Source organism: Vicugna pacos, chromosome X (assembly GCF_048564905.1).
Source record: "Vicugna pacos chromosome X, VicPac4, whole genome shotgun sequence".
NCBI classification, from domain to species: domain Eukaryota; kingdom Metazoa; phylum Chordata; class Mammalia; order Artiodactyla; family Camelidae; genus Vicugna; species Vicugna pacos.
The window spans coordinates 77,762,562-77,770,905 of NC_133023.1; the positions used below are offsets into that span (position 1 = coordinate 77,762,562).

At 38.5% G+C, this 8,344-nt stretch overlaps 1 non-coding gene across 1 annotated transcript; it reads right to left on the minus strand.

Moving 5' to 3' along the window:
• Window positions 1-3,937: 3,937 nt before the first annotated feature.
• Window positions 3,938-4,099, minus strand: LOC140692072 (U1 spliceosomal RNA). The gene has a single exon (XR_012067653.1). It is a non-coding gene; the product is annotated as a U1 spliceosomal RNA (small nuclear RNA).
• Window positions 4,100-8,344: the final 4,245 nt, after the last annotated feature.

Sequence of the window (8,344 nt, forward strand, 5' to 3'; positions counted from 1 at the left end):
GGGAGCTTTCCTGCATAGTCTGTGTTCATCTAATAATTTTGTCATGAAGGCTGTTTTTAGTATAGATGGTTGGCACGTTTTTCTTCCATGTGTGTTGGCTATTATCCCCTTGATTGGATGTGTGGTTGGTGTTGTGACCAGAGCTTGCCCTGGTTGTAGAGTAGGGCTTCCTCTTTGCTCTGTGGTTGTCACAGCCCTGACAGGTTCTGGATCTGTTTCCCCGTTATTGGAATAGAGGCTTCCAGACCCATTTCTGAACTGCAGTGTGCAGTAGGTGGGATTGGAGTGCTTCCACTGGAAGAGGTGCCACTGAGTGTTCCTCCACAGGAGATATCCACCAGTGAGTGCCCTCTGTGGTGTTGTTTGTCACTTGTTATGCAGGCTTACAAAGTGCACTTTGTTGATGCTGCCCTTATCCATGCCTCAACTGTGAGAATATTGGTGACCTGCTCTGGTGTCCCCCAGATTCTGTGCCTGCAGAGCCATCAGAGCAGATCTGCTGATGTCAAACACTAGGACCTGTTGCAGTGAGGATGCAGTCACACACCTGGATTTATCATGCACCACAAAGTCAGCCAAGTTCCCAGCCCTGTGTCCATGTACAGTATGCAGGCTTGCTGTTAACACTAAACCTGCCCCTTCACATGCCAGAACACTACTTATTTGTCTCAGATGCAGAGGTCCACAAAGGCACCAGTGGAACAAACCTGTCACTTCTGCCTGGGGCTAGGATCAAGTCTCAGTCCCACTTGCCAAGCTGCAGAACCCATCAATATGGATTCAGGTTTCAGCCCTACCTCTGCCCAGGAGCTGTGCACCAGCGATTGTGCCCCTCCAGAGCAAGCCAAGAAGATGGCTGCATCTGAATCCCACCTCTCTTCTAGCGAGAATGTGTGCCAACAATAGTGCCAAGCAATGCCCTCTGGGCTAGTGGAGACAGCTGCTATGGCCAGACTGCATTGCACCTCTCCTCCCACATGCACCAACAGTGGTGCTCTCTATGGAGAGACCTAGCCTGATCTTCACTCTCCCAGCTTCAGCCTGTACCACACTCCAGCCACCTGAGGCTGCCTCTAGGCAATCAGTCCCAGTACTCTCCATCCTCTCCTTGGGTTCGTCCACTGAAACCTGAGCTCCAGCAGCCAGTCCCAGCCTGACACTGCTGGCTTGTGTCTTGGACTAGGGATCACAGGGACTCTCTGTGCTGGTTTCTTTTAGTTCTGTCTGCCAAGTGGATTCTGCTTTCTCCTCTGAGCATCTGAAGCTCCCTTTCTGTCCCGGCTAACTTTCTCCACTGGAAAGGGGGCTTCCCAGGGTAAGGGTGCTTCTCCTTCTTTGCCACTCCCTCCCCAGGGACAGGTCCTGCACTGATCTTTAAAAAAAAAAATTATTTCTTTCTTTCTTTCTTTCTTTCTTTCTTTCTTTCTTTCTTTCTTTCTTTCTTTCTTTCTTTCTTTCTTTCTTTATAATTGAAGTACAGTCAGTTACAATGTGTCAATTTCTGGTGTACAGCACAATATTCCAGTCATGCATATATTTGTTTACATATTTTTTCCATTAGAGTTTATTACAAGGTATTGAACATAGTTCCCTGTGCTACACAGAAGAAACTTTATAGAATCTATTTTTATATACAGTGGCTAACATTTGTAAGTCTTAAACTCCAGAATTTATCCCTTCCCACCCCTTTCCCCAGCAGCCATAAGACTGTTTACTAAGTCTGCGAGTCTGTTTCTGTTTTGTAGATAAGTCCATTGTGTCCTTTTTTTTTAGATTCCACATATGACTGATACCATGTGATATTTTTCTTTTTCTTTCTGGCTTACTTCACTTAGAATGACATTCTCCAGGTCTATCCATATTGTTGCAAATGGCATTATTTTATTCTTTTTTATGGCAGAGTAGTATTCCATTGTGTAGATATACCACAACTTCTTCATCCAGTCATCTGTTGATGAATATTTAGGTTGCTTCCATGTCTTGGCTATTCTACCCATTTTTGTGAGAATTCTTATATTTTCAAAGTAAGAGATACTCTGCCAAAGTTCAGTAGGTATTCTGTATGAATTGTTCTGTATGTAGATGTAGTTTTTGGTGTATTCACGGGAGAGAGTGAGTTAGTCATTCTTCAAGTTCATTATCTTTGCAGTCTTAGAACAACCTTATTGTTGATATGAGAAAAGTTTTAGTGGTCTGGATAGAAGATGAAACTAGCCACAACATTCCCTTCAGCCAAAAGGTTAATCCAGAGCATGGCTCTAATTCTCTTCAATTCTGTGAAGGCTAAGAGAGGTGAGGATGCTGCAGAAGAAAAGTTTTAAGCTAGAATAGGTTGGTACGTGGGGTTGAAGGAAAGAAGCTGTCTCCATAACATCAAAGTGCAAGGTGAAGCAGAAAGTGGTTATGTAGAAGCTGTCACAAGCTATGCAGAAAATCTAGCTAAGATCATTAGCAAAGGTGGCTACACTAAATAACAGATTTTTCAACGTAAACATAACAGCCTTATATTGGAAGAAGATGCTATCTAGGACTTTCATAGTCAGAGAGGAGAAGTCAACGCTTGGCTTCAAAGCTTCAAAGAACAGGCTGACTGACTCTTGTTCAGGGCTAATGCTGCTTGTAGCTTTAAGTTGAAGCCAATACTGATTTACCATTCTGAAAATCCTAGTGTCTTTAAGAATTATGCTAAATCTACTCTATGCATACTCCATAAATGGAGCAACAAAGACTAAATGACAGCACATCTGTTTACAACATGGCTTACTGAATGTTTTATGCCCACTGTTGAGACATATTGCTCAGGAAAAAAAATCCCTTTCAAAGTACTACTGCTCATTGATAATGCACCCGGTCACCCAAGAGCTCTGATAGAAATGTATAGCAAGATTAATGTTTTCATTATATAGAATAGCTAAACAGGATTATACTGTATAGCACAGGGAAATATACACAAGATCTTGTGGTAGCTCATAGTGAAAAAGAATGTGAAAATGAATATATGTATGTCCATGTATAACTGAAAAATTGTGCTCTACACTGGAAATTGACACAACATTGTAAACTGACTATAACTCAGTAAAAAAATGTTAAAAAATGTTTTCATGCCTGCTAACATTACATCCATTCTGCAGCCCATAGATCAAGGAGTAATTTCAACATTCAAGTGTTGTTATTTAAGAAATACATTTTATAAGGCTTTAACTGTCATAGGTAGTGATTCCTCTGATGGATCTGGGCAAAGAAATTAAAAACCTTCTGGGAAGGATTTACCATTCTAGATGCCATTAAGAACATTCTTGATTCATTGGAAGAGGTTAAAATGTCAACACTAACAGGAGTTTGAAAGAAGTTGATTCCAACTTTCATGGGTGACTTTGAGAGGTTCAGGACTTCAGTGGAGGAAGTAACTGCAAGAGAACTAGAATTAGAGGTGGAGCCTGAAGATGTGACTGAATTCCTGCAATCTCATGATAAAACTAATGGATGAGGAATTGCTTCTTATGGATGAGCAAAGAAAGTTGTTTCTTGAGACAGAATCTCTTCCTGGGGAAGATGCTATGAAGATTGTTGAAATGACAATCAAGGATTTAGAATATTACACAAACTTACTTGATAAAATAGTGGCAGGTTTTGACAAGATAGACCTCAATTTTGAATGAACTTCTACTGTGGGTAAAATGTTATCAAACAACATCACATGCTATGAAGGAATCATTTGTGAAAGGAAGAGTTGGTCGATGCAACAAATGTCATTGTTATCTTATTTTAAGAAATTGTCACAGCCAGCCCAACCTTCAGCAACCACCACACTAATCAGTCAGCAGCCATAAAAATTGACACAAGAACCAGCAAAAAGATTATGGTTCACTGAAGTTTCAGAAAATTGTTAGCAATTTTTAGCAATAAAGTATTTTTAATCAAGGTTTGTACATTTTTTTATGGGAAAGCTCAAACACAGTCCCCCACTACCACAAATTATGCAGTTGTTTCTCACACTTGGGGAAATCGCAGGGGTCAGCACATCCAGAGTGCAATGGATGAGCCTTGCCCTGGGAAAACCACCTTCATGATCATGCTATCTCCCCTGCCAGGTAAATATGGGGTTTGTACATTTTTAAGACATAATGCTATTACACACTTAATAGACTATGGCATAGTGTAAACATAACTTTTATTTGCACTGAGAAACCAAAAAATTCATGTGACTCACGTTATTATAATATTTGCTATATTGCACTGGTCTGCAACGAAACTTACAATATTTCCAAGGTATACCTGTACCCATAATTAAGGCAAAGCTGAGTGAATCAGGAGGAAAAGTAACAGTTTCAGGTTCAGAAGACATGGGTTCCAGTCTGGAATTAGCCAAGGAGTAGGAGCATGACATGGGGCAGCGTGTGACCTTAAGGTCCCAAGCCTCAAGTTCACCATTCAGGAAGTGAGGATTCTCTTCCCCATAGGGTCCTTGTCAGGACTTATTGAAATCACAAGGCAGGGAAGTACACACAAATGCTTTAGTCCCAGCCAGGCCTGAAATTTGAGGCTCAGTTTCCTCATCTGTAAAGAATGAATCACAATGTGGAGCGGAGTTATAGCAAAAGGATTAAATGTTATATGATTAAAAGACAACCCAGTGTCATATTATGCACATGATTAATGAGAATATTAAAATGATGATATCTTATCAGGGATTAGTGGAACATTTTGCTTCCTTCGGTATTTTACTTTTTTTTTTTTTTTTTACTGTTTTCCAAATGAAATATATCTAAGAGTATCCACAAAGCAAATTATTTAGAAATGTCCAAACCTGCAATTCTACCTCTGGAAGGTTCATTTGGTCTTTGCCATGCAGAACTATGTCTGCTAAAAATCAGAGTGTTACTGTACTACTCTCCTAGGTTCTTTTAGAGGAGGGAGCATCAATCTGCAGCCTCTACAGCTTCTCTGAAGTACACACTCCATCTGCTGTCTGTGGAAAAACTCTGCAGTTTCATTGCTGAACTGACTCGTGTCCCCAGTGCCCTGCTCAAAGGTGGAAGAGAGAATTTTAGATGAATATTCAGATAAGATATTTGAAAACTTCAGTGTCTTCAGTCCATTGTGCGATGCTACAGCCTATGAAAAATTTTGAGCTCACAGTCTTTGGCCCCCTTTCCCATGAAAAGTGTATCTGGAGATGGTAAAGGTGGTGGAGTCACTAGATGCCCAGTGGTAGTCAAACCAGTAGCGTATGCCTGAGATTTCTCACATGAAGTGAAGTTTCAGCTGAGATCTGAGGCTAAGTCAGCAGAAGAGGAGAGGGTGGACACTAGCCAGATGTAACAGGAAGGAAATACCCTGTACCTGGGTCATCCTTTTAGAGAATCCAGAGTGGAAATCCCTTACCCAGCAGTTTGTCCTGCTGGGAAAAGCTTTGTGAAAGTTATTGGGACAATTGTAGAATGGACCTGAACCCCTTCTGCCCTTGTTACTCTCACCTCAGGCCTATAATATCCTCCAGCCCTCTAAAAGGAGTCTAATATTATTACTATGATTTCTGTCTGTGAAACCATAGACAAGAAGAAAATCCCTAGCTAAAGCAATTTGGGCTTGATTTTATTTTACATGTTCTTTCATCGCTCATAGTGCAAAGAAACTTTTAATAGATTTTTCTTTCCTTTTCCCAACTAACATTTCTCATAGGAGGAAATTCAGAAATTGGAGGTCTGGGACATCTGGTGAGCAAAGCTCGAATGGGAGCCTGGATGTTGCTCAGCAGGAAGTGTTTGAAGGAGGAAGTGAGCAAGATGCCCATCAGATGGAAATTTCTGAAAATTTTTGTGGCAAATGAAGCATTAAGGGTGAGATAGAGCCCAAGTACATTCAATCTAGTGGCAAGAACTTTTCCTTAGTGCCCTGCTTCTATTATGACAGTAAAATTGTTTGTGTGTGATTAAGAGACAAGAGTAATGTGAAAAAAATATAGATTTAGATATATAGAGTTAAGCCACATACACAGATACCATTTTTGTAATGAAATTCCCAACTAGGTATATACTATAATGTAAAAATTGACATAATTTATTTTTCTGATTTCAAATTAATATATTTCTTTCTAAAATGAAAGAAGTGCAAGAATGTGCATATGTTATAGAAAATATTTTTCTGTGTAATTTTTTGTTACATAGCAAGATGTGCATCCTTGATAATGAGTTTATATTCCCCAGTTATATTTTTCTGTGCACAGTACTATGTAAGTAGGTTTATATGAACATATGTATTCTTCCAGATTTTGCTCACAGTATGTATATACTATATTCCATTTGTTATATATGTATATTTATGTATATATGCAAGTATAAATATATGTACACTCATACATACATGCATGTATAATTGTTTTTGTATTTGTTTAATCTTTATATGTTTGTGATTCATAGTTCTTATTTAAATGATTTCAACAGACTTAAAACAATGCTCTTTACTAATCAGATTTATTTGTATAATATTAAACATTTGCTTATAAAATATGTTCCAAATGTTTTCCCAATAATTCACATTCCTTTACATGTGACATTTATGTTTGAGATAGACAAAGGTTTTTTTCTAACTTCCCTTCAATTTCTCTTATTATGTTTGTAATAGAGTTAAAAGCTTTTCTTGGGTCACATATCTAGTTTTGGTTCCCCCAGTGTCAATGCCATGCTAACAGGGTACTCAAACAACCCTCTCCCCAATGTCTTGGTCTTAACGTTTATGGTGGAGATGAAATCCACTGTCTTAAGCCTGGAGGCCTAGATATAAGGCCGTAGGGATTGAACTGTCCTGGGGGCGGTTAATGTGGGTCTCAGTTGAAGCAGAGGAAATTAACCTCCATGGAGGGACAGAAATGATCACTTACAGAATTAATTTAGGCCAGAGGCACTTTATATGGTATTTCTTGTAAGCAAACACATATTCAAATATTTTCCACATTACTCACAAATGTAGAATTTGGTCTAAAGCCCTTTTCTATTGTGCCCTGAAGCCATCAAGGCTTTGAATCTTGAATTCCAGGTGGACTAGTATTTGATGCAATCTTATATATTACTCATTTTTTGTCATAACTGTATTATTTTTAAATTAAAAATCCATGAAAACTAAAGCAATTTCTGTACTGTGCAAAGAAAAAAATTAAAAGGTTGAAAATCTGGGGGACAATATTTCAAACAATGTTGCAGATTTTGTGCTCATGTACAAGAACAAGAGATATTTTTGTTAATCAGTAGAGAAAGGGGCAAAAGATAACCACAAATAGTTCACCTAAAAAGCAAAATGCTTCTTCAATAAAGATCTGAAAGATGCCAAACCATAAACTGAAGAAGTCATAATAAGTAAAAAAAAAAATCAGTCTACAGAAAATTACTTATATAATTGGAAATTTTAAAAAGAATATATCTAGAACTGCATACCTACAAAAATTCCTTAAGGTATTATACACATTACCTAAAGAGAAACACATCTGGAAAATGTGCACCTGTCCTTTTACATTGGATTTCTTGGATACATGTGAGTCACGGTGAGGTGATCATATAACTGCAAGGTGCAGAATAATTTCACTTTGTAAGTGTACATTTTAATGTTTAATATTTTGTGATTAGGATAATTTGTTGAGAAGTACACTTGAAAATGTCTAATACCCCACTGACAAAAAAGTTCACGTATATTTACCGTGTTATCAAAATGTTCACATGATATTCTTTATAAAAAGTCAAAAATGTCAACTTTTGACTTGACAGTATATCTATGTATTTATGTGCATTTCTGTCTTACATTTCCCTTACCTCTGATGTTCACGCCCTCATTTGCAGATATTTCTTCACCTCTTTCAGACATCGGACTTCCTCTCTCTGAGCATAAAGATCTAGGAAGGGAAGGTGAGCAAAGAGTGGAAGATTCCAGAAAGTAGTGGAAAATTCCAGAACGTTCTGGCTCATGAACTGGAGCTCAGTTTCCTCCCTCCTCCTTTCCTTGGAAAGCCCTCTAATCTAAGACTTTCAGAGCTACAGTTCTGCCTCTAACCACTAGGGGATATCTGCCAACATTGACCACATTTTATTGTTTAAAAGAAAGGCTATGATTTGTAGTTTCTACTGTCACCACAGTGAACCACCAAACTCTGTTCGCTATTTCCTTTATATTGGAATGAATTGGAGTTAATTCCAGCCATTTGAATCTTTTCAGAACATTTGGTTATTTTGCACAAACTTAAGAAAATCCCCCATATTGCATGAAGAATTTAGTAAAGCTATGCTTGGAGAATTCACCCTCATTCCATGAAGCTCAATTCCAGTCTCTGTTCCTCTAGGTAGCATCTGAATGACCC